This window comes from Megalops cyprinoides, chromosome 6, assembly GCF_013368585.1.
Source record: "Megalops cyprinoides isolate fMegCyp1 chromosome 6, fMegCyp1.pri, whole genome shotgun sequence".
In the NCBI taxonomy this organism is placed as follows: domain Eukaryota; kingdom Metazoa; phylum Chordata; class Actinopteri; order Elopiformes; family Megalopidae; genus Megalops; species Megalops cyprinoides.
The window spans coordinates 31,265,117-31,290,503 of NC_050588.1; the positions used below are offsets into that span (position 1 = coordinate 31,265,117).

Below are 25,387 nucleotides of genomic sequence, written 5' to 3' on the forward strand. Positions count from 1 at the left end.
TACGCTCATCACAGCTAATTACTTCAATTGGGAATCTTCTAAAAGGCCTCATAAACCAGTTATTTATTACCAAAACTTAATCTTAGTGAATAACTTCGTAAATGTTGAACCATCAAGGCCATGCCACATCCATAACAAACAAAACAGAAGTGACTTTTTATGGAAATTGTCTTTGGCCAGACAATAATGCTACCTCCCAGTTATTAATTTTTTTTTCCCTCCAGCAGACAGATGAAAGCTTTGTCCCACTGCCAACCCAAGGATGAGAAAATTCAAGGCAATTTTACGCGCAGAATTACAAAATATTTTGAATAAAAAAGTTGAGTTTTAGAGTTGAAGTAAAAGTGTGACTCACCACCCATAATGGTTCCTCAGGATTTTACGCTGCTGATATTTTCAGTCCCGAGGGTGAAAAAAAAAGCAGGCCTTTGTGTGAGTGGGGAGAATGGCGAAGGGGCAGGTAGCGACGCTGTTTCCCCTCCCAGAGGGCATTAGCATTTTAACTGGCTGGCCGGAGTCCTGACTGAGGCCTCTGGGCCCTGCTCAACAAGACCTCCCTCTTTACAAGGCTCTCGAGCAGCCGGCTGGTTGCTAGACAATGCGCTTGGTTATGCGGGTTATGTAAAGACCCTCCTGCATCACAAAAGCCACTGTGGGTGCCTGTTATGTGCAGCTCTTCAGAGACCGGGGTCAGATAGCAGGAGAGCTCTGGTGCTACAATCCAGAGTGCTCTCTCTTTCTTCCTCAAGTTAAAAAGTTTGCTCTGTCTTGTTTACGGAGAGATGGGGCAGTGAATTATCCCGTCCCGAGAGCGGCGGTGCACTTGGTGGGGAGAGTCCCCTCTTTGCAGACGTTAGACTAACGCCCCTGGTTGAGAAGTGTCTTTCAGCGGCCTGACAGAGCTCCTGTGCACAGACTGGCCGCTCGGTGGGCCACTCCCCTGCTCAGTCTCGTAGGGCCCAGGGCTGGCAGGGCCGAGCAGACAGGGAAACCCGCAAAGACACCTCCGCCCTTGCATACACGGGGGGACAGCTGAACACCAATCGCAGCAGCTAACAGGGCGGCAACCCACACACCGCAGGCAGCGACTGTGTCAACAACGAAAAAAAATGGCTAGGTGGTTTTCGTATCCGTGGAAGGCCTGGTGATTTACGCTGTGGCGATTCTTTGGGAAAAAAAGGGGTGTAATGTCTCCCGCAGCACCTGTTCTCACAGCTCACAGATCTGTAGTCCTCACTCCCGCCGTGCCCATGGCAACAAGAACATCCAAACTTTACCAAATGTTACTGCTTTCGCGCACGGAGAAAATAACATAAGAGCCAGATGTCGGGCTAACAGAGATTCACTAGCTCACAAAGAGGACTTCCTCTCCTGATACAGCGCTTGGATAGCCGTGCTGGAGTTCACAATCCAGAGGGACAACTGGCTGATATAGAGCCTGTCTCTTGCAGTTGTGTTGATATTTTTTTTTGCGTGCGTCGTGTTTATTTCTACTGTAATCAGAAGAGACAGAATCCGCATGTTGTACAAACCAGAGGGAAATCTGCTCAGCATATCTGCAGGACAAGAGAGGATAAAACACATACAAAACACACACACAAACTGTTTTGGGAACACCAAGAAAAAATGGTTGGAAAGTGCTCTGCGGTGAACCTTCATAAATTAATTTTCATGTTCCAGACAGGCTTCTCCACCCACCCGACCAGGCACCCCCTCACCCCACACACGCTGACTCCGGCATGCTGGAGCTTGCGAGACTGAACTCTGTCCCGAAGAGCGACGGCTCTAATACCTGCGGGCTTACCGCGCAGGAAGCTCAAGTGTGAAGCGGCAGAGAGACAATGTGACAGACATCCGCGTGCAATTAGGCATTTCTTTTTTACTTTTTAAAACGTTCACTCCTCCCCCACTGACACAGCTAACTTTCTGTGAGTGATATCCCCTTCATTCACCGACGATACTTGGGAAAACAGGAAAACAGTTTATGAAAGCTTAATCCTCAGACACCTTGTTAAACAAACCCTTCTTTGCAATTTGTTATGCTGCTGATGCCATCTATAACAATCTTAAAAATCACTGGATCTTTGGTTCTTGATCTGAGTTTTCCAGTTTGAGGAAACCTTAGTGAATGAGGTGTTATAGCCCTACATACAAAAGCAAACACTGCCCTACTGTACCGCACAGAACTGTGTGTGCCATCATGCTTGTTTATCATAGCCAGGCTTTTTCCAGTACCACCTAGGAATTTCCCCTTTCTACCGGAGTGAAGCCTGTGTGTGTGTGTGTGTGTCTGTAAGAAAGAGCATGTGCAATATTTGTGTAACTCTATCAGTCTGTGTATGTGTACCTGTAAGAAAGATCACATACAGTATGTGCAAGGTTCTTTCGATCAGCCTGTGTGTGTGCAACTGTGTCTGTTTTGTGCGCTTCTGCAAAATGTTTGAATGTGTGTGTTCATCTGTTCTGGTGACTTGCTCTCACTCCATCTGAATTTCAGAACCTTGGACATCCTGCTTGTCACTTATTTAATTACTGGAAGTGACAAGGGAACCTTGAAATGCCTGTGTATTTTACCGATGTGCTGGAAATGAGTAAAAATGTATCAGACGCAGGGTCCTCCATATTCATTCATACCCCTGCAGATTTTAACAAAAGTTTTTATTAGTGTTAACAACAAGCCAATTTTCTAATTATGTCATAATTATAAATAAAAATTTAATAAAGGTACAGTAGGGCATTGTAAAGTGATATTTACTCTGTAATAAATACAAGAAATATCACGTTTAAATAGGTGGCTATGGTGCACAACAAGTTCAGAATAGGACCAAAAAAAATACTGTTGACATCAAAGGCTTATTTGCAGCCAATCATCTTACAGATTCTATGGAATATGTCAGTTTGGTCTCATTAAAAGACAAATTACATCACATCAAGGGGACAAATTACAGATCATACATAAGCTGCGTTACCAGTTGTTAAAAAAGAGCTTAAATAGCTGTTTCAAAGCGGTGGTTTTGTAGACATTTTAGAGTAACTGAATTGCCAATAAAGACACAAGCATCTCTTCACTCTTCCCTCTGACAGTGCTCTCCAGTTACACGGACTTCCCCTTTCACTCCCCATCTTCACAATGATCTACTCCATATTTCAGAATCAAAAACAATCAGAGTGTACAACCCACTCATCCTGTGCAGCTGGACTGAACTAAAGGCAGCTCCTTGGAGATGACCCACCCTGGCTCCAGCTACATCCTCCTGAGGATCCACACAGCCAAAGGAGTGAGCAGGAGGAGCAGGGATGGGCTGGGCAGAGGGGAGAGCCACTGAACCCAACCCCTTCTGTACAACTGACCTGAGATCAGATCAGCTGGACATGCTTCCCTGGGGGAAGATACACACACATGCACACACGCACACATGCAAACACACGCACACACACACACACACACACACACACACACACTAGCACTCATTCGCTAACCATCATGCTTTTATGCGTAAGGAAACCAAAACATATCTTAGCCTTGTTCCCCATTCTCAACATATGTGTTCTTACCAGAACACATCATTTCAGTCCTGATATCAAGAGTGACCATTATACTGTTGAGGTTTGGACAATAAAACCGGAGCCTTCTGCCATTTCCATTCAGTTCAAACCTTGTCTTTTGTTCTTTTCCATAAGGGTAATGTTTTTGAGTGTAGCTCATCCTTCTTAGACAGCTTTTCGGTCTTCCAGTCCTAGGCTTGTCAATTATAGACAGCCTTTCGTTAACTTTGCTGCAGATACCACGCCTTGAAAATGAAATGATCCGAGCTATTACAATGTTTCTCCTTCTTTTTGCAGTGACATTCATATCCATACATATGAGGATAAATAGATCTGTATGGCTTGCAGAGCAATGTATCTTACTTAGAAAAAATGCATGGTGGTTAATTCATAATCTCCTGGTCCTGAAGATGTCATACTACTTCTCTACACTGAGCCTTCCTTTACCCTCTCAGAAGAGTGCAGACCAGTCACACAGTCACACAGAGTGACTGGATAACCCCGGTTATACCCCAGGGTAATGCTGAATGTTCCCCCTGCTAGGAGGAGGAGGAGGAGCGGCTGCATTCTCCAAACCACACACAGACAGAGCAGCTCAGATCTACCTGCCACAACAATTCTCCACACCCACCTATTCTCCCTGCCCTTAGGGGCCCTGCGCAAGGGCTGTTCAGAATCCCAGCCTTTGTGTGATGTCATCACTGTGAGACGCTCATTTACCTGGTGGGTGACCTGCCAGAGAAAGAGCCAACATACCCCTATCAGAGCCACACAGGAACTACATCCTGAGGGTTTCAAGATATCTGTGCTTCAGCAGCGTGGATGGGGGCAACGGGTGTGCATCAGCGAAAATGAATTCACATATCCACACATATCTCGTGCATCTCTCGCACTGCCTGCGATCTAGATGAGGGGGGATTCCCGCATGCCTTGTTTGCAGCACCTGAGTTCCCAGAGGGGGGGGAATGTCAATACTGCCTGTGTACCTGGCAGAAGATAACTTGAGGTTAATTCTGTGTTTGACCAGGTGTGCGTTCAATCAGTGTTCCATCCCCTACTCAGCACAACACAGAGAAAAACCGGCGGAGACGGAAGCTCCCAAGAGCTCCAGAAATGAGAATAATTATACCTCCTGGAGTGGATCTTTGCACATCAGCTTAAATACAAACATCAAACATCATCTTCTTTTCAAACCACTGATCCACCTGTTTACCTAACATTTATTTGATGTCACTTATGTGTATGTTCAATTAAGGAAATTTGTGACAGGTCTGCAAGAGGTCATGGTGCTAACTTCACCAAGGATCCACTGTGACAATACATTATTGCCATTTAGCAGGCACTCTTAGCCAGAGTGACTTACATAGGTTACAAATTTACATGTTATTGGTTTATACAGTGGCAATTGTGGATTAAGCGCAAGGGTACAGCAGCTTTGCCCCAGCAGGGATTCGAACCAGCAACCTTTTGGCTACGAGCCCTGCTACTTACCACTGTGCTACACTGCTCCTCCACCTCCTTTTAAAACAGGGAGAGTGTAGCCTGGGAGAACTTCTCAGCATGATCCCAGGCAACACAGGGACACACACAGTGAAGCTCCAAGAGCAAAGACACCCTGCTGCATGCTGTCTGGCTCACTCCCTGCCACAGAGACACCGAATGCACACCTTTCTCCCTCTCGCTCTTTGCTGCACCCCCTCTCCTTCAGAAGCAGGTGTGCACTGCGCCGATCTGACGCAAAAAAAGAGGCAGGATCAGGAGGAGGAGAAGATTGGCGGGGGGGTGGGGGGCTCAGGAGCAGGAGGCCCTCCCCCCTGAAACAACAACAGCTGCTGTACGCTGCTATGTGAACATTTGCTGAGATCTGGGAGTGGAGGGTGCCCCCGGTCTGGGTGATCATCATCAGCTGAGGGGGGGTCCTGACGACACTGCGCAATACATCACTAATGTCTGTCTTTCGCTTTCACTCTTCAGTTAGCTATGGTGCTTGGGTGCTTCTTGCATTGTGTGCAAGAAAACAGGAACAAGCAGCTGTTATTCATGGAATACGCACAGTTATTAAAATGTTTGCACACAGTTCAGATATGCACAATACCATTGAAGCACTTCTGTATCCACAACTTCATGAGGAGAGCACCCTGAAGATCGTCTCAAACATCCGCATTGTAATGTTCTATGGAATACACAGAGATCCCTCTCAAAGGAAATGGACTTCTTCCTTCGTGAGACCAGGTGTACAGTAGCTCTTTTCATCCCCACCCCCCAAAACACCCGCTCTCTCTCCAACAGCGCGAAACCATTTGCATGGGGTCTGACCAGTCGTGCCGATGCCCCGGCCAAGCAAAACATGCAGGTGAGAAAAAAAAGCGGTTTATGCGAGAAGCAGGGGGGCCTATACAGCTTGGTGTGTGGTCAGGGAAAGAGATTGTCTCTCCTTCGCAGGGAGGGGACTACGGTTGATCTAAGCCGCTGCTTTATTTCCCTCTGTGGGCTCCTCCCATTCCCAATATGAGCCTTATACAGCCTACATTACCACATACAACAACACAAACCCAGCAATTAAACCTCATAACTCTGTATGAATGTTAAGGACAGGCTGTGCTAGCTTGTTTGGAATTCCACCAGCACATACATTTGTCAAGGACAGTTAGTGGCCGGTTGGTAAAGCCGAGCGCCAGCTTTTATTGAAGAACTCAAAGAGTACTTTTTGTGCTGAATTTCACATGGGGCTTGTGTCCTATAGAGATTTACTGAACATCTCTAATGAGTGATCGCCATAGGCCAGGGATCCCTTCATGTAATTAATGAGCTCAATTAAGTAATTGAGACGGGGTCAGCGATGGGAACCAGATGTCTGCTTGCCATTCGTGACTCTATCATCTCCAAACATATACAGTGGGTTTACTCTCAAAATACACCACCAGTCCAGGAGTTCTCCACAGCAAATGATCACTCTGTGGCCAACAATAGTTTTCTCTGACTGCAACATTCTCTGTAACAACCAATTTAAATCAGTTGTGAATTTGGCTCTGGCAGAAAGCAGAAAATTTTGAAAAAGAATGGTACCAAACTGCTGGTTCTCTGAAATGAGAGGCTTCATGAAGACCTATTGTGCAAAACAGCAAACAAGCGCTTCCAGTGCAAATATTGCACTACAAAACAACAACTACAATCTTTACCATTGTACAGGTGAGTGGGAAGGGGTACTCAAAAAGTTGTTGTGTTACAGTATACACTGATTCAACTTATCATGGTCACATGTTTGAGCATACTGTTATTTAACCAAGTGAAATTAAATGAATTTGCTAAGCCAGGTGACATACTATGTGTAGACTTCATAACCTTCAGATATAGAGACCAGTACTGCATAAACTGGCCTATTCTGATGGCATGCCATTCCAAAGACCTGTTAAACTCATCTAGTCCTGTCTACTTTATGTCACTGAACTTGGGGGGGTGGGGGTCATACAGATTTGTTATGCAGCACCAGTTTCAAACAGAACAGCTGTAAACACGGCACAGAACAGTATGTGTTGGCTCAGTCCTGACTATCACCCACCCAGCTTTCACTCTCAGATACGGTGCTGTATATGTAGCTGGCAAGCTGCTTTGACTCTCATCCAGTCTCTGTCCCCCCTCCCCCCCCCCCCCCTTTTGTAAATCTGTGCGATCATAGTTTTACATTCAATTGACTGACACACTGGCCACGCCTCCATGTTAAATACAGGAAGAGTTAATGTGGAGGAGAGATGAGGAGATGCGGGCCCTGATTTTTCTCAAGCTGTGCAAGACAAACACTGGATGCTGGCACGAAATGCAGAAGAGGAGGAATTACGGCTTATCAGATCTGAAACCGACACTGGAAACTTGCATTTCTTCGGCAACATACTTCACATAAGGGCGCATGCTGTCCCCGCAGCAAAAGACGGCTATATTTGGTTAGAAGCTCTTACTTCTTCGGTCTAATTAACAGTGATGCGTTCGCACTTGTAGCTCAAGGACTCGAAAATAAAAAAGGTTCCGCGTCTCATTCACCACAGGGTCCCCTGTTTACGGCACTTCTGTGTACTGCTGTGTGCCTATTTCGTCCGTATTTTCATGACGAGAAAGGTGACACAAATAGAGCTCTTCTGCGAATACGAGGATCTGGAGAGGGTCAGTTAAGTCTGGAGGAGGCATTTAAAGTCAGGGCCGGTTCAAGGCAACAAACACACACACCCTGTTGACTCCCTTTAATGGATCTTCACCTTCCTCATACCTTTTCAACCATCTTACATCAGCCCTCCCGAGCATTCTCTCTGATGAGCCAGGCGCAGTTTGGAGCTACACAGAGGAGGAACGTGTTGAAATAGAGAGACAGCAAGGAGTAAGACAGAGGCAAAACGGGAAGAGAAAGTAAAAAAGTAAAAAAAAAGAGAAGAGACTGATGGCCAGTGTAGGAGAGACAGAGGGAAAAGCAGGGAGAGGCACTCTGCCAGTCAGGACGGTTCAGTTGGAAATGTGTTCCAGCAGGAAAGCAAAGCTGAAGAGTGAGCTGTCTGGAGTCTGCAACTTTCCTTTGCTCCAGTGCGGCAGCTCCCTCCAGCCCACCCAAGAAGCAGCCCATGGGCATAAATTTGAGAGCTTGACTCACTGTGGATTTAAAACAATCTGCGTCTCTCCCTCTCTCTCCCTCTCTCTCTCTCTCTCTCTCCCCGCTCTCACTCTTTTCTGCGTACTTGTTCCTTTGCCAAAAATCCCAACGGTAATGAAACGAAACTCTTTCTTTGCACTTGCCAATGATATTATTTTTGTAAAGACTTAATTGGGTTTGTCTTTGAAATACGGCGAGTGGGTGCAAACAGTATGCGTGTGCGTATGTGTGCGCTGTTTGGTGGAGGCTCATTCCGTTAGCGCCACCATTTAATGCTTTTTAATGAGTTTTAGCGAAAAAAGACACATTTGTCAACCCTAAAAAATCTGGGTAAAAACTGACGTTTTCACCGGCTCTGGTCTGATCATGGTGTTGATTAAAGGTACTCTTTACTATTTAGTGTTAGTAAAACTACCCTGCTTGGCACCAAACTAATGTTTTAGGTGGCTTTAAATACAACCAAGATTGTTCAAAAACAGTTAAATTACTAGACTGCTCGCAGATTACATGTGTGCATGAATAAAATGCATTTGTGTGAACACATTCATACACATAGTGCACACACTCAGAGACTGTGCTAATGATTCATCACTCTTTTTTCTCTTCATGTGTGACTGCACAAATAACAGCTAGGAAGCAACAAGAACTGTTTATCATCCAACATATTTTAATCATCTGCACCAAAACCTCCTGCAGTACAACACATTAGCTTAATAACCCAATCTGACATTTTAAATATTACGCTTCCATACTTTCTGGAAACTCAACACAGAGCACTTGAGTCTGTCCCTTTAAGCCCGTTATAAAGTGCTATTATCACAAAAACCATTCGATTTTTGTGTGTTATCTAAAAGAGCGAACCACACACTTCCGTTACAGCAAAAATGTCTTTCTGTCAATTACTCACGAATATTTCTTTTACAGTCACAGCTGTAATATCAATTCAGATATGTGTTTGCTGCCTTAGGCTAAATAGCAATAAACTTTCTAGGGGACATGCTGCAAACTAAATTATGACTTGTACACATATATGGAGCAGACAGCAGTGTGTGAGTAGACACACCTTCTTCTTTCCACTTAATTTGAAATGAATTAAGAGCTAATTTCATGTTTATGACACCGTCTGTTAAACCAATCACAGCATGGCATAACCGACAGTATAATTAACTAGCTGCGAATAACTTATAGACAGCTTTCTCACATCGTAGAAACAAAGGAGAGAGCTTGTTAGCGAGACTATTTTTGCAGAATCCTCAGTGTGAAGCGCAACATATCATGAGAGACTGGGCAGAGTGAGAAATTACCTGTTCTAATTAACATCGCACTGATTCACTCCACACAGTGTCACATTGTGTTTTGTCTCTAACTTTGTGGGATTATCTAAGACACACCTTTATCTCCTTGTCACCATAAAGTAATACTTGTCTAATTTCTTCTCCCCACTCTACCCTTCTGTGCACTGTTATATTATACACAATACATGTAACCCTAACAGTTATAAGATGCACTGGGCTGCTATGGTTCATAATTGTCCAGATTTACTGACTGGTGAGCAACTTGGTTAATTTTGAGGTGGTTAAATCGGCGGCCGATCTACCAAATACCTATTCAAATTGAACCCTGAGCTTAAAAACTAATGTAAAAAAGGATTAAAAAGCAATCAAAGCCACCGTGGAGGAAGTGGAGTGAACTACACAAAAGATGTAAATATGACATATTGTAATAATAATAAAAGGAAGAAGAAGAACTGTCCTAAGCCAGTTTTAATGAGTCCAGTGCTTCCACACACAAGACACATCATCTTTATGTGGTGTCTTGTGGCAGCTGTCACCTTTGACCCAAAGAGTCACTGCAGTCATTTATAGGCTAGTTTAGCAGAGCTTTTGGATGTGGTGAGAGTAAACTCTGTGCACTCTCTACTTAACTGTTTTGATTCTTTGACTAACTTGACACGTAACTATCATTTTTGTGTTTTTTTATGCGTCGTAAGAGAGAAAGAGAGAGAGAGAGACAGGGAGAGAGAGAGAGACAGCGAGAGAGACAGCAAGAGAGAGAGAGACAGAGAGAGAATGAGAGCAAGAGAGAGAAAAAGAGAGAATATTTCTGTGAGCGGAGATGTGTGGGTGTGGGACTAGTGAGGACAGAGCCGATCAGGACGGCTGCCAACTCGTAGGATCTTTATCTCCTATGAGATAGCATATTTGTTGTTTTCAAGGTCCGTATCAGTACACGCAATGTGCAAACTGCCGAGAACCTCTCTCTCCCTTTGGAACTTGCAAATGACGGGCCTAAGAAATAAAACACAGTAGTACTGCATCAGTGCCTTTTGGTATGAAACCACCTCGTTGAAGTTTGGAACCATACACTCAACAATAGTGCAATACAGCAGAGGTGCTTTTCCTTCATTTAATACAGGAAATTAATTTAAGAACTATTTGTATGAAGTAATTCTCAATTAGTCACGCCTACAAAAAGCAAAATAATAGGGAGCGGCCTCAAAGCCTCATAATTATTGTGGTGACGACACAAGAGCTCGGTGCCCATGGAAACGGGAGGCAATAATAAAACATCGCTTCCTCTCTGCTTTCAATCAACCCAGAGAAGGAGGGGTCTTCTGACCCATCTGAGTGGCGCATGTCCCCTCTCTCTCTCTCTCTCTCTCTCTCTCTCTCTCTCAAATACAAACACACACATACACGTACACACAGGCGGCCTAGCGCGCGGTCAGGACTTCCCCAACTCCAATGCCACGCTGCCCATCGCGCTGTGTCTCAGGCCCTGCTCCGACGGCCGCCTCCCCTCACACGTCACCCACGCTGGAAGAGGTGTCCCTTTGTGCTCCAGAATGCTAGTTGGTGGCAGTGGGACGCCCCTGGCTGGCAGCCTGATTGCCTGGGCCTGTCCGCCTCACTGAACGCCATTGCAAAACTCCCGGGCCGAGCCGAGAGATCAGGTTTTCCAGCATTTCAATGGCCGTTTTTAACCATTTTTGGTGAAGCACCAAACAAACACAAACATCTGCCTTCCTTTCAAAACAAACTGCTGCGTTTTGCTGCTGGGGACGGTAGGCCAGACAAGAGGCCTTTGTGTAAAACAGAGGGCAGTGGGCCATTAACACCCTAAACTCCTTCAAACTTTTCACCCCCCCAACCCCTCCCTATCTCCCCCCTCCCCCGACACAGTCCACTGATCAATGTATATTGTTTTTTAATTCCTCCGACAGTATTTGTGTGAAACATGTGACTACAACAAGGGTACTGTACTGCGAAAAAAGACACCAAGACTAAGAGCTTACATAAGACCTAACAAGGATTTACTGGGATCTTGGAAGCTTCATCTCAGCTTTAAGAGGAGCTTTTTGTTCATATCAAAAGGGTCTCAATTATTCAGAAACACTGCTACTACAAGCTACTGAAAACATAATTAAGAATACATAATTGAAAAATGCTAGCTATTCCAAACACCATTTCTGAATTACTATAGTAGCATCATCCTCCATTGAGGATTATACATGGGGCATGTAAATATCTACTCTGTACAATAGTTATGTAGGTAAGCCAATGCTTTTGGTAGGGTGGTTTAAAGGCTAAGGTGATGCTGATCCACATGCTAACCCCAGTCTACATCTCTGCTTGACCACATTTATCTGCATGCAGAGTGTTGGTCGCCCAACAGAAAGCATGGTCCTGTGCACTTTATGAAAACCTCTAGGTCTAATTCACAGCTGCATCTCTGTGATGACTTGCTCATAACATGACTCTCGGGTTTTCATGCAGAGCCATGCTTGTGGATTTTCACATTTCATTTTTCTACTTTACACATATTTAGTCTGATTATCCTGCTGTTTCAAAATTGAATCCAAGCTCTGATTTCATGGGACTAAAAACCTCACAGGCAGTGATCTCCTCTCTTTCTCCATCACACAGAGATTGTGTTTCTCTGAGCTTTTGTCCCGGCATCATACCCCCCCTCATCCCCTTCCATTTGTTGAGAGACCCTGATCAAAACCTCATTGTGATGTGCAAAGCTAACATAACAGGGAAATGAGTAAAGATCACTCTTGCATAAGATTCCTATTTTGCCTTCACCTGGTTCCCATTACCCATGGTTTTATCCCTAATAAGTCCCACATGAGATCCCAGCCCCAGCCACCCTCATTCAAAGGCCCATCAGTGTAGGAGGTGGGGGGACCTGGCCCCACCAAGGAGGGAGAGAGAGATCCACTCTGCTAGTTACTGGCACAACTCCGCACCATCAGCACCAGCACACATTCTCCACACACATGCGCGAACGCATACGCACGTGTGCACACCAAACACCAAAATTAATAAGCACGCGTACAAGAATGTAACTAGTCACACACACAGGCGAGCTAACCCACACACTGTGTGACTGTGTGCATGCATCACTTTAAGCATGTATGAATAACATGTTTTGCAGATGACTGCAAGGTTATCCATGATCATGATTGCTACTGCAAATCCACCTTGACTTAAATTTTGACTAAGGGAGGGTGAAGTAAGGATCAGAGCATTTGGTGAGGGGTACTTCCCAAAATTTCAAATCCATTTCACCTGACTCCACAAATCACTGCCTTCCTGATTTCAGATCGAGAAAATCTAAAGTTCAACAGCACCAGCATTCAGCACACACTGACTTTTTCCTGTAATCCTTTCTTGAGTGTAACTGGTACACCGAATCCTCAGAACTACCCCCTCAAACAGGGAGGACTTAAAGTGAAGGAGCATCCTGAAAGGACACTCAGGATGGACCAACACAGCATCAGGCTAACCGAAACTTTCAAAATAATTCCCAGAGAATTAATGCCTGAATTCTCAAATGCTTAAGTGGAGTATTTTCATTCGGACCAATACCACAGCTTTGCCTTCACATAGCGACCAGAAAGGTAGCCACGCCTGAGTTGAGAGGACATATTATGGTAGAAACAGGCCAGTCAACACACTCTTCAGCCATATGCTATCACTACAAACAGATGAGAATGAAAACAGCTCACAGGCCTCTGGCTTCACGTCCCCTCCCCCACTATTCCCCCCGACTTCAACCCCACAGGGTCACAGCAAGAGTCTGATTGGTTTAACCTTACACAGCGATGTCCAGAGACCAGAGAAATGACGCCGAAAGTGAAGCAGAGAGCAGAGGAGGGCAAAGAGGAATGAGAGGCGAAACAAGGAAGAGAAACCGTGGACACAATAGATGCGTGAAAGAGAGAGAGTAGATGGAACCAAGGCTGCTCAGTAATTCTCTCCAGGGGTATATTTTACACAGGGATGTCGTTATTTTTAGCATGCACGGAAAACTTGTTACTACACCTTTCCTTTTCAAGGGAATCGTATTTCTTTTACAAGCTGGCTGTGAGGGGAGAAGCTGGCGCGAATCTGTGCTCTAAGGTTCACAAATGGAGGAAAATTTGAGGAAAAAAATCAAGAGAGATCAATTCTGCAAAAGTAACATACCCTTTTACATGCAGAAACATTACATTGAAATGTGGAATACTTTACATAATTAAAAATACATCATAAAACAAAATACAATGCTACATAAACCACTACCACTTTTACATGTATCTATTAACATACATTGCTGAATGTACAAAAGCATACTATTTCACGGGATATCATAACTGAACTGCTGTGGGCAATTACTAATGTATATGTCATATACTTAGATACACAGAATAGAAATTTATTCCGTTTTACTTTGTGTCGCTAAGGCTATTTTGAAGCTGGGGTCATTCTTCGGTGCAAACAGGTGTCCGAGGTGGGGGCAGAGAATAACGGGAGGAGGCTATAAAGCAGCATGAGGGAAACGCACAGCAGACAGGGAGAAAGAAGGAGAGGCATCTCCGGGGCAGAGCGGAGAGAACGCTGCGGAGGGGTAGCAATGGGCGAGGTTTTGGAGGAAGATAAAACACAGAGACAGAAAAGGGCACGAAGAGAGAGAGAGAGAGAGAGAGAGAAACGGACAGAATAAAACCACCCCTTTCTTTCCCTTATCCTTCTGGAAAAAAAAGAGAAACAAAAAAAAAGATGTAGAGAGAAAAGAGTTGCAGGGGATAAAGAGAAGCGGGGTTTGAGTGCATTGTGTGTGTGTCCCCTGGAACCCCCCACCCAACCTCGACTCAGCCACCAACACCCCCCCCCCCTCCCCACTGACACAGCACCGAGGGCCTATCACCACGGACAGACAGCTGCTATTAAACCCTGATTGTTTCAGGTTCACAGGGTGTGAAAGGGGCTGATTGAGGGCCTCTGATCCCAGTGAGGGTGGTCTGTGGGACGTGGGAGGGGGGGAGGCTGAATCATGTGACACATTTCTTGCTGCGCAGCAGAAAAAGGAATCCGGAGAAAAACACACCACTTGTTGCCGCCTGCCTGTGTCACGTCCCTCATTCTTAGTTTCAAACACTCAGCATCCCGTGCTGTTTTTCCCTCTTATCTCTATAAGCATTGCCTTCATATTACAAAAAAATCATTTATTTCATAATGCAGATGGACTGAAAACTTAATTTATGTATTTTGCTGCCAATTTTTGATGGATGATCTTTGTTGTTGAGTCGCACTCAGAGGGTTCTTAATGTCAAGACCGTCCTGTGGGAGAGTAAAAGAGAAAATCTGGTTGCTGAAGTGTACTTGTTGCATCAGAATTTGCCTCCCCGGAAAAAGCTCTTATGATGCAACAAGATGACTGCGGTGAAGAATAGAAATGTGTTTGATGTGGCACACCCTATGATCTGCATCATCAGAGACCAAAAGTTCAGATCCCCCCATTCCCTCCCCCCAAAATGGGAATAGAAACATTTAATATAGCAATTATATTAAAGATATAACTAGAATAGATTTATTTAGAATTAATTATCTGTTAAATATTATACAAATTGGAAATTTTCCTTCAGCTCACTGGCTCAATACATACAATTGATAAAAATGAACAGTACAATAACAGCAAATGTCATAAAGCTGCAAGAGAAACCTCTAAGACAGAAGCAGTTGACTAATATAGGCTCACCACCAAATGAGCCCAACATTTATGGCCCCTAAACATCTCTTTGTACATCACGGTTTCTCATCCCCTTAATTCAGTTCAATTCTTTGAATGATGGAATTTAGAACTGCTGATGGAAACAATGTTTCAACACATTTACCATTGTCTACATCCTGACGACAACCTTGGAAATGATTAATTCAGGGGGGTACGTAAAATTAATAACTGAACTGATTGATCGTTCAAGTCAGAAAATTAGAACACTTTAGTGCCACATATTTTAATGGCTTACTGATAACTGCTGCCAGCTTTGTTATATCTTTTACTAAGACAATGCCATACCAGAATACAATGTTTTTATGAGAGATCTGTATGCGTATATCAGAACAACCTTACATACATTATAACTTTGTCATTTACTTAGAAGGAAGAGTAGTTGTTTTACTACCTTGTAACTTTATTCAACAAAAAGGCCCTTTCATCTAAACTCTAATGCTAAATAAATAATATGCTAAATAAATAATATTGATTATCATTTTATCATGCCAACTATTGAAACTTGATCATGCAGCGCTTCTAATACTGTTGACTCCTTGTATGTGTTGTACTCTCCCTCACTTGTAAGTCACTTTGGATAAAAGCATCTGCCAAATGAATATATGTAACTGTAATTTAATGTAAATGTTTCAGAAACAAAAGAAATCAAACCTAGCTCTATATATATTTCTTACAGTTTTGTTAAGTGCTGATGTATTTCTCCCAATGGCATTGCCAACCAGACTCTCTGAAATTATGTGATCTTATTGCCAATGTAAGTTTTGATTTTATATAGACTTTGTTACTTGTTTTCTCTGCCTGAGGTTTAGACTTAAGGCCTAACACTAAACCGAGATTTGCTGGTTTGATTCAACATGGCTCGTTGTGACACATTATCATAATCAAAACTAAAACAACAGCGACCCATCTGAAAGTCCAAACCACAAAACTCAAGTCCACCGCAGTAACTGCTACAAAACACGTTTGTTCTATTTATTATTATTTCCACATATTACATTTATCATTTAAATATTCTAACCTTAAATAAACTTTGATATGTGCCTCTCAACCTCCCCTTAACCAAAGACAAAAAAGAGTGATGACACTTGTATGCTACAAGACAAAACAAATTCACCTGTCTGTGGAGAAGGCTTTGGGTGCTACATCTGTCTTTGTGAAAGCAAAGGTCTTCCTGTACAGTTTATTTATTTAGGAGCTTTTGGCTTTTACACTACACTATCAAGCACTGATAAAAAGAAAGGGAGGCATAGGAAGTTCCCCCACTGAGCTTTTCACACATACCATAGCGCAAGTGCAACCACATTCCATATTTAAACCTTGAGCAGTAGTGCTCTGATCCTAAGGAATACCTATGATATTTCTCACAGTTGAGTTCTGCCTAATAAAAAACATATTTACTCGCATTATATTCAGTCTTTCAACAGTGACAATAATTACGTGGTTTGATAAATACCTTCAGAGGTAGAGTTATTCTCTGAAAAAATGTCATTTTATTTTCGGAATATCACTGATTATATATTCTTATAGGAGCTTGATATCCAATTCAAGGTTACTTCTCTAGGCAAAAGGTTTGGCTGGACTTACACAAAGGCACAGATGCAGTTAGACGACCCTAACTGGGCAGACTGATGTCTGGCATGAACACTCTCCCAGGGTCACGATTTTCAAGGACAAACCCCAGGTGTCACTGAAAACAAGCTTCAAACAGAGAGAAAGCTTAATTAGTGTCCTAAAATGACCACTGATGATCACTGGCCAAAGGGAAAGCAGTTTTTTTTCCTATGGGCACTCATTCTTACCTTCTTTATTGACACTGTTTACAATATGACTGCATTACTCTGAGCTCAAGAGGCCAAAAAAGGAGGTTTTGACAGAGGTTTTGCATACCCAACAGGGCAAAGTATTGCTCAGTTCCAGGCTTGGAAGGTGTTTAGTTTTCATTCCACCATGATCCTGAATATATAAAGACAAATACAAATTCTACAGTCTGTAGCCCTTGAGGATTGATGCTGCAGCCTTGAGGCTTACACTGCTCCAAAACCATTATTAATATCCCTGTATGATAGCTGTGACATAGCCATGATAGCTATGACGCCACAGTGGAACTGCGAACTGTAAGGGCCCGATCCCTGAGCTGGCCAATAAACGCTAAATATATTTGTAAAAGAATTCACTAAGATGCACCACAGAAAACAAACCAAGCTGGTTAATGGTGCAGCAGGGTAAAAACAAGGTGGCAATAGTGGACAGTGGTGTGGAAGACACTGCTGCCTACAGGAACTTGATTTTTTGCAATCCAGGGAAAATTGCCCTTTGTTGTTGATAGCATGCTATGGTGACTTCCTTTTATTTTCTTTTCGCTGTGCCTCTCTCTCACTATGCTGTCTCTGCCCACACCAGTCACCTCTCATGACATTGATGACACCATCCTTCAGGGTGCTAGAGAGAGTGGTGGTGATATGCGCCTGTGTGTGAATGTGTTAATTAGGGTCAATTAGGAAGGTTTAATTAAATCCATAACACCTCCATGATAGAAGTGGAGATAGTGTTTGCTACTTGTTTGCTACCAGATTTCACTTCAGTTCACCCTGCAATGCATTGAGTGATTTCTTTACTTCTTTTTCCCTCTTTACGAAATTCTATTTTGCAATCACTAATCACACTTATGGCTCATCTCACTGCAACCTCTGTACTTTAGGGCTGACATGCAGCCAGTGGCTGTTTTTACACACTACAAGTCCCACCATGGTGCACCATGGTGAAGTAGGCACCAACTGAAAGGTAGGTGTTGCTCCACTGATGGCACTGACGAAAAACTCACAGGTACCTGACAGCTTGCAATGAGATTAGGAGACCCTGCTAAAATACCCACACCTTTCTCGGAATGAAGCCAATTTTTTTATGCCTCTGTGGGCTCCTGGTCATTTTCAGCTAATGACAGGGCTGGGATCCAACATGTATCGTAGAATCTCTAAGCCTCTAAGAGATCGAAGTGCCAAAAAATATGACCACTTTGGGTCTGACATGCTACACAAGTTTTGAAATCAGGGAAGGTATCACAGTGTGTGTTATCACTTTGATGCTGCTGTGATTTGCTTTCGGATTTATTAGTTTGAAATATGGGAGTTTGGTCCCATATGTCACCCCGTAGACCCAACACATGTGGGGGAAAGGAAATAAAGTGTCTTGGGAGAAGACTAGTGCTGCTGTGTGCATTACCTTATTCATATGAAAAGAGGAAAAGGAGAAGGACAGTGTAGCTGCTACACTGGGTCTCAAGGCAAGGGGAAAAGGGGACGCTGACTTCACAGTAAGTCCTAACTGGACAGGAATAAGTGGAAAATGGCTACAAAAAAGTTTACTAAAACTAGATAGAACTTGGTAAAACTTTGACTATGTTGTCACATTTTTTGGAAATCCCAATACTATGCTATAATGACAAAAGTCTTCTGACATGTCAGACATTGAATAATGCGTCATAGGTCCTGGAAGAATCAACTACCACAGCTAATGAGAGCCTGATACACTACAGCTCCTATGCTCTACTATGATTTTAATGTGCACACAAGTTTCAATAAAGTCATTGCCAACCCACAGGAGTTTAGGGTATAGGAAAGATTAGAGCTAAATCTGTGCTGTGTGTTCCCATAGTTGCTGTTTTTGAAGGAAATAAATCATAGTATACATACAAGCCTAATCTTTTACATGCTAATTGGGCTCTTCATTAGCATAATCACTCATATTAAGCAAGATTACTTAATTTACATTTTACTAAATATTTCTCTCTGTCTCACACACACAGGCAGAGACACACACACACACACACACACACACACACACACACACACACAAACAAAAATCAGTGTAAGCATTTGATATCTACTGCAGAATATTAAATAGGTGACATACAAGAGAAGAGAAGATGAAGAATGATCTGATAGAACTATCAGTTCTATCTGGGCACCACTTTAAATTCATGAAAGGGTTGAACACCACAGGTTAAAAATGGAAATATACGCTCGCAACATGCTGTTGTCTAGCAGTAAAAGGTGCACTGTAAATATCCAGACTTACTCATATTCAAATGAACTGGCAGTCAAAACTAATTACATCCTGACATCTCTTATATATCAATACTCCATACCAAAACTGACACTTCCTGTTATTGTTTTAAAATAACCTGCCTCCCTACCTACTTAGCAAGGACTAAGCTATTTCAAACCATCCTTCTCCACGTAGATCTCATAATTCTGTCATTACCACATTAATACATTGTTGCCATACAACATTGGTGTCTCTGTTATGTCTGTGCCTGATGAGAGGTGCACTGTGTAAATTGGAGAGAAAAGCGCCACGCGCTGGACTGGGATCAGGATATGGACTTATTTTGTGTGACTGGAAAGGAGCTTGTTCAGGTGAATCAGGTGAGGCAGGTTACTGACATCTCCTAGCTTGTTTACATACATTCAAACATTTTCTCCAGGATAAATTTCCCATATAACAACTCAGGGAGACATTACTTCACCGTGTGTATGGATAACTATAGGATTCTGTTTTCAAGACAAAGTAGTGATGTGGTCCCATTTTGAGCAAATGTACTATTATGTAATTACAGTTTTTTCTATGCCTCATCAATGTTCACTCTAATTCCAATATTGCTTTCTTGGAGGGCAGAAGCCGTGTTGCCAAAAATCACCCTCTGTCTCAGATGCTGACTTTGGAGGACAGTTGCTGTCGCGCCACCACACTGCCAGGGAAAACATGGTTTCATTTGCAGTGATGCATTTTCATTGCTCCTGAAAGGGACAGGTTCGCTAGCCAAGAAAAACATTTGAAGTCAGTGTTTGGTTGGGTTTGCTGTACACCCAGTCACCCAGCCTTTTCCCATTAGTTTTAAACATACTCCCCTAGACATAGAACCCACCCACCCAGCCATGTTTTTTTTTTTTTTTTTTTTGGTCTTCACTTCTGCGTTTTTCATGGCTTGAATAATCCATGCTCAGGTATAAACTATATGTGGCAGGTTTACTACAAAATTAAGTTATCACTGTAAAACGAATGAAGAGGTGCCATGTCAGCAAGATAATTGTCATCCAATTACAGTACATGACTGTGAAATCCAAAGCGCAATTATATTACACTGCTTTTGAAACTACAATTACAATTCATTACAATGTTTATGAATGTAATGATCTTTTAGAACTGTAACCCACCTCAAAGACCCACCTCATTTCCTATGAAGCACACTGTTTTAGCTGATTTGAAAGAGTCCTTTCATGGATTTCCCTCAAAAGAATAATAATAGTTTGTTTTAGCACTCAATTTTCATTTTATTCATCAAAACTATTAGCTAATACCATACCATATTCCCCTTTGAGAGAATAGGGAAGGGACATATATTCCAAAGTCTAGGTTTTTTTTTCCTAATCTGTGAATTATGTTGCAAAATGAACCAGAAGTATTGACATACACTAGAAAGATTGCAAGATATACATAAGGTTTTACTGCTTCTATAATATAAATAAACTTCAATGACTCAAGTTCATGTTCAAGACAGAACAAGTTTAACTGCTAGTCCTCTTGCATGTATCCAGTTAAATAGGGGACATGCCTACCCACTGTGGATCACTGACTGACAAGCAATGCATGATAGAGAAGACGCCACACTCTCACATGCATAATCAGCCAATCCATGCTGAAAAACAGGCATACCTAATCACCTATTTCACCTAATTCACCTAATTCATTGAGCAAGTCAATCCAGTTAATTTTACAATCAGCACCCCTTCCTACTGCCACAACTGATCAACACAGCTCAACTTAATGCTATAAAAGTGCACCATACTCAGAAAAGGGTACAATTCACAATTTGGAAATATTAAAAATGTTTCTCATTGTGTGATGTAGAGAGAACTGTTTTCCTGTAACACCACAATGTATTGCATTTGAAATACAAGATAAATAGAGGAGTTTTTCAAAGGTCACACCAATTTCACTCACTTAATTTTGGAACTGCCAGGGTCTTGGGTACTTTGTCAGACACACAGCAAGCACTGCCTTCACAATACCACAAAATTCTTCCCCTCTACAGTTCAGGAGTAAAATCACACCAGATCATTTTAGAGCATAAACACGTACAAAGGTATTACACATATTTTAAGATGTTGTGGTCAGGATTAGCTACATACAGCCTACCATAAACACCACAAAGCAGCTTGTCACACTAATTTTCCACTTGTTAAATTGTATTTTCTTACCTTGTAAGCCAATAAAGTGCAAGTGAAATCAATGCCTGTTCCAAATATGTATTTTTCTGATAAAATTAACTCTGTTAATGTCCTCTAATTGCACATTCCAACCAGCTCTGTAAATGGATTTCACATACTGTGTCAGCATGGCTGAGTACTAAGATATAGTGCATATACACTTTTGTCAATAGGTTAAAATGAAGAAACTGGAAGCCTTTACAAGTGGTATAATCAATACATTATTTCCCTTTAGGACACTATTGTGTCTTGTATTTACTAAATGATTTACGTACAAATCTCTGACACACATTTCTTTTCATGCAGAGTTTTTGTCACCATCCAATCAATTCATTCATGACATTTTGTCACTAATACTACATGGCCAGTGGCTGGTGTTACCTTCGTATGTTGTTAGCCAGCTAGCCAGCCTTGTAACATGTTAGCTACAAACATGTTACAGGGCTAATGCTACTTGATCCAGTTAAATGCAGTAAACAAGACAACAAGACAACTGCATAGTTCTTACTGTCCTATTTTGGCCATTTTTTCCTCTGTGTAATAGTATGTGTCTCACAGTTTTCACCTGTATTGACCCCTTAGTTACTCAGGAAACAGGTTTGACAGGGAAGGTAATAATTGATCTACCTTAGTTTGGTGTGACATGGTCAGCATCAGATAGCATTGATTTTACACTGATCATACAGTTACTTTCTGAGCCTTGTGCATATGTGCCCATGGTGTCATGCTTGTTTGCAAACCTTGCTAGGAGTCTATATCAAGTTTATTTACAGCAACTTGTATGGAGAAGATATGAGGACATGTCCTCATCTCTCAAACACTTCAACATCATACCTTCTTACTTACATGCTTCTTCAGCTAGCTACTTCACCATCAGATATCTGATGTTTCCCAAAATGGCCATCAAGCAGAATTACTACTGACCAATACGAGCCCCTACACAGAATGCTCTCCACAAAAACCCTATCATTCCTTTTCAAAGTATCCTAAGCCCTTGGAGAAGAAACACCAGCATTTTTATCTCTACAGATGAAGGAAACTTTTGAACCAAGAGCCAGAAGAGACAGATTAAGCTAAATTTTTCCCTGAAATTAAACAGATACCAATAACGAATTTATAGAAAATCACCCTGGATACTTAGTCTTCACATTGTTTGCTGAATGAGGTAAAATGTACTTAATTTGTGTGGAACACGATCTATTACATTTCACTTAAACAAGTTATAATATGTAAATATGTGAAACCCATGATAGCCTATACAAGCTAATGAAATAGACTATGGAGTAAACTGCAACTTGTTCCTAGCCTTAGACATCTCTAAAAGACAGGACAGGTTTTATTATTAAAACTTTCAGGTTTCAATGAAATAATAATCAAATAATGTTAACCAATCACAACAGAAGAAAAGTTCGAGCTCAGTGGTTAATCCCAAGGCCACTGAGTGATTAGCCAACCATAGCTGGAACCAGCCTGAAACAAATTAACTGGCATGATCTTGTGGACGTCCTTTACATGTGAATACAGAAAAATATCAACACTGAACATTAGATATATGTTATTTAATAAATGTTAGACATATTAAATAACATTTATAGTTTATTTGCAATACAGTCTGTTACTTCAGTAACATGTATCGCGGGTTTATCATTCCTCTCGGTTAGATTCCAACTGTCCTGCTGGCATTTGTTTTCCTGATATAAATATTTAGTTACAACTTGGGTTTTTATAAAAATAACTCAAAGCATTACTGTTTACACTGACCGATAAGTTTGTTAAAGTCAAAGGCATCCTGTTTAAACCAGACCAAATGTCCTCTTGCCTATAGGCCAGTCAATTCTGCCACTTAACAAGAATACCATGTACACATTTTGATGCGGAATTACAGATTGATTAATGTTCTTATTTTAATACCGGGTGAGTTATTCACTGTGAAGCACTGCGTGTAGTCTGTTTCTTATTTACTCGCCCCTTTTATTTATTCGTTGCAGTTAACCAATTAGTCTGGTATGTACTTTATGACAATTATTTAGCTATGTAATATAACGTTTTGAATCGTTATTTTTCCCCAGCTCAGCGCAGAGAGCTGTGCGGGATAATGATGTCGTTTTGCGGTGGGTCCTGACAGATACCGACATTTGGAAAAGATATTGGCACCCCAAGTATTTCAGGTTACAAGAAACAGCTGTTACGAGGCTGCCCTACGACCCTCGGAGGAATTCTCAAACTTCCACACACATTAAGACGGCTTCTTGGTCTATTCCTTGAACTGATGTTCTTTTACATATTTGTATGAAAGATATTTTTCGTATAAAAGGGTTCTTAATGAAAATCAGAGCAACTCTCACCCACACCATAATATAATATTTTATTTTATATTCAATATTTTAAAGCGAGACAAAATAGATCTTATAATTTCCCCGTTGAAATGGTTCCACCAATAGTCAGTATATATTTTACGCCATATGTCTCTGACATGTTATGTCTATAATCTAATAATCGCTACAGTAACAAAATGAAAAAAAAAAAAAAACAACACCAAAAGGGCATTACACAACCTAAAAACGCATGGAATCCCACCCCGCATACAATGCGTATCACAAACCCAATTTAACAGAACGAAACAATTTTACCACCAGTAAAATTAACTGTTACCACCTAGAAACTTGTAAAGTTTAGTAGTACTGCATTGGTATTTGATAAGTTAAGGTGTCCTGCAAAAATGGAGCAAGCCAACGGCAGTAAACTTTATTGAAGAGAGCGTCTGTTCTTTGTTGTGTAACCTCGAATAGATGTAAGCGGTATCATTATCTACTGTTAAACACGTAGACTACTTGTGTATGTTTTACAAAAGCTAATTAACATAGTTGCCCGGCTAGAATTGTATTTTAATGTAGCTAATACTTCTTTGCGCTCTCGTAAGCAATATCGTTTTTTTTTTTTTTTTGTTTTCCTTAAAAGGGGATGTTTCGCTCGCGTGTCCTTGATTATATTTATCAACAAGTGTTACGTTCAACCATACATAGTATGCTAAAGCCTTGTCTGTACTGATGATCAACACGAAAGTACCACAACTGATCACCGCACGTCTACAATCATAACCATCAAATCATTTGACAAAACTGACGACCACAGCCACTGAGCAAGCAATTGGGTTCATCTGGAACGGCCGAAGGCACAGAGATGACACATGATGAGAAAATGTCAATTTAACTAAAATCCACATGCAACTAGATCAACAAGAAGAAAACTACAATTCAGACAGCAAATACAAATAGATAGGTACCTCTTGTGGAAAGCTGGAATTGTCTGCATCAGTCGGTGGCCTTAATTTGATCCCAGCAAACTCAGGTTTCCTTGGAGGGACTTTGGAGAAGAGGGACTGTGAGCGTCCCGCTGGGGGTTAGAGAATTTCCAATAAAGCCCCCCTTTTTCTTTTTCGGACGGACACAAATCTCAGATACAGATGGAGACGGTCGGCGATCCAGCACTTTGCAGATTCCCTCTGTAGTTCAGTCTCAGCCGTGACCCCTTCTGCAGAAGCTCCTCAAAAGTTTCCTTACAGTTCTGTCTAAAAAACAGCGACAAGAACAAAATACTGACCCACATTCGGTAACCGTGTCCCGCAAAACCCGAAGCAGCAGAGTCTGTGCAAGTCCTCTCTTTCTCCCTCCCTCTCTCTTTCTCAGACTCCGTGGACCACCCCGAAACAGGAAGTTAACTTTTTGTTTTTCTTAAAAAAAAAAAAAAAATCCCTGTGCTGGTGCTATGGGACTGCCCCGCGTCTGTAGGATTCTCCTGCTCCTGGCATCGCAAAGTAATAAAGACGTTGCAAGGGCACGAAAGATAATAACTAATAATAATAGCAACTTATAATAATACTAAT

The 25,387-nt window shown here is 42.0% G+C and overlaps 1 protein-coding gene across 3 annotated transcripts in view; it reads right to left on the bottom strand.

Moving 5' to 3' along the window:
- Positions 1-25,169, bottom strand: part of gli1 (GLI family zinc finger 1) — a 51,836-nt gene extending 26,667 nt beyond the window's left edge. For 2 of the 3 annotated variants that reach the window (XM_036531943.1, XM_036531941.1), the window contains exon 1: positions 24,788-25,169. The gene's annotated coding sequence lies outside the window, so the exon portion shown is untranslated. Of the gene's footprint in view, positions 1-16,822; positions 16,882-24,787 lie in introns of those variants that run through there. The other variant, XM_036531942.1, reaches the window with a different exon arrangement.
- Between the last annotated feature and the right edge of the window lie 218 nt (positions 25,170-25,387).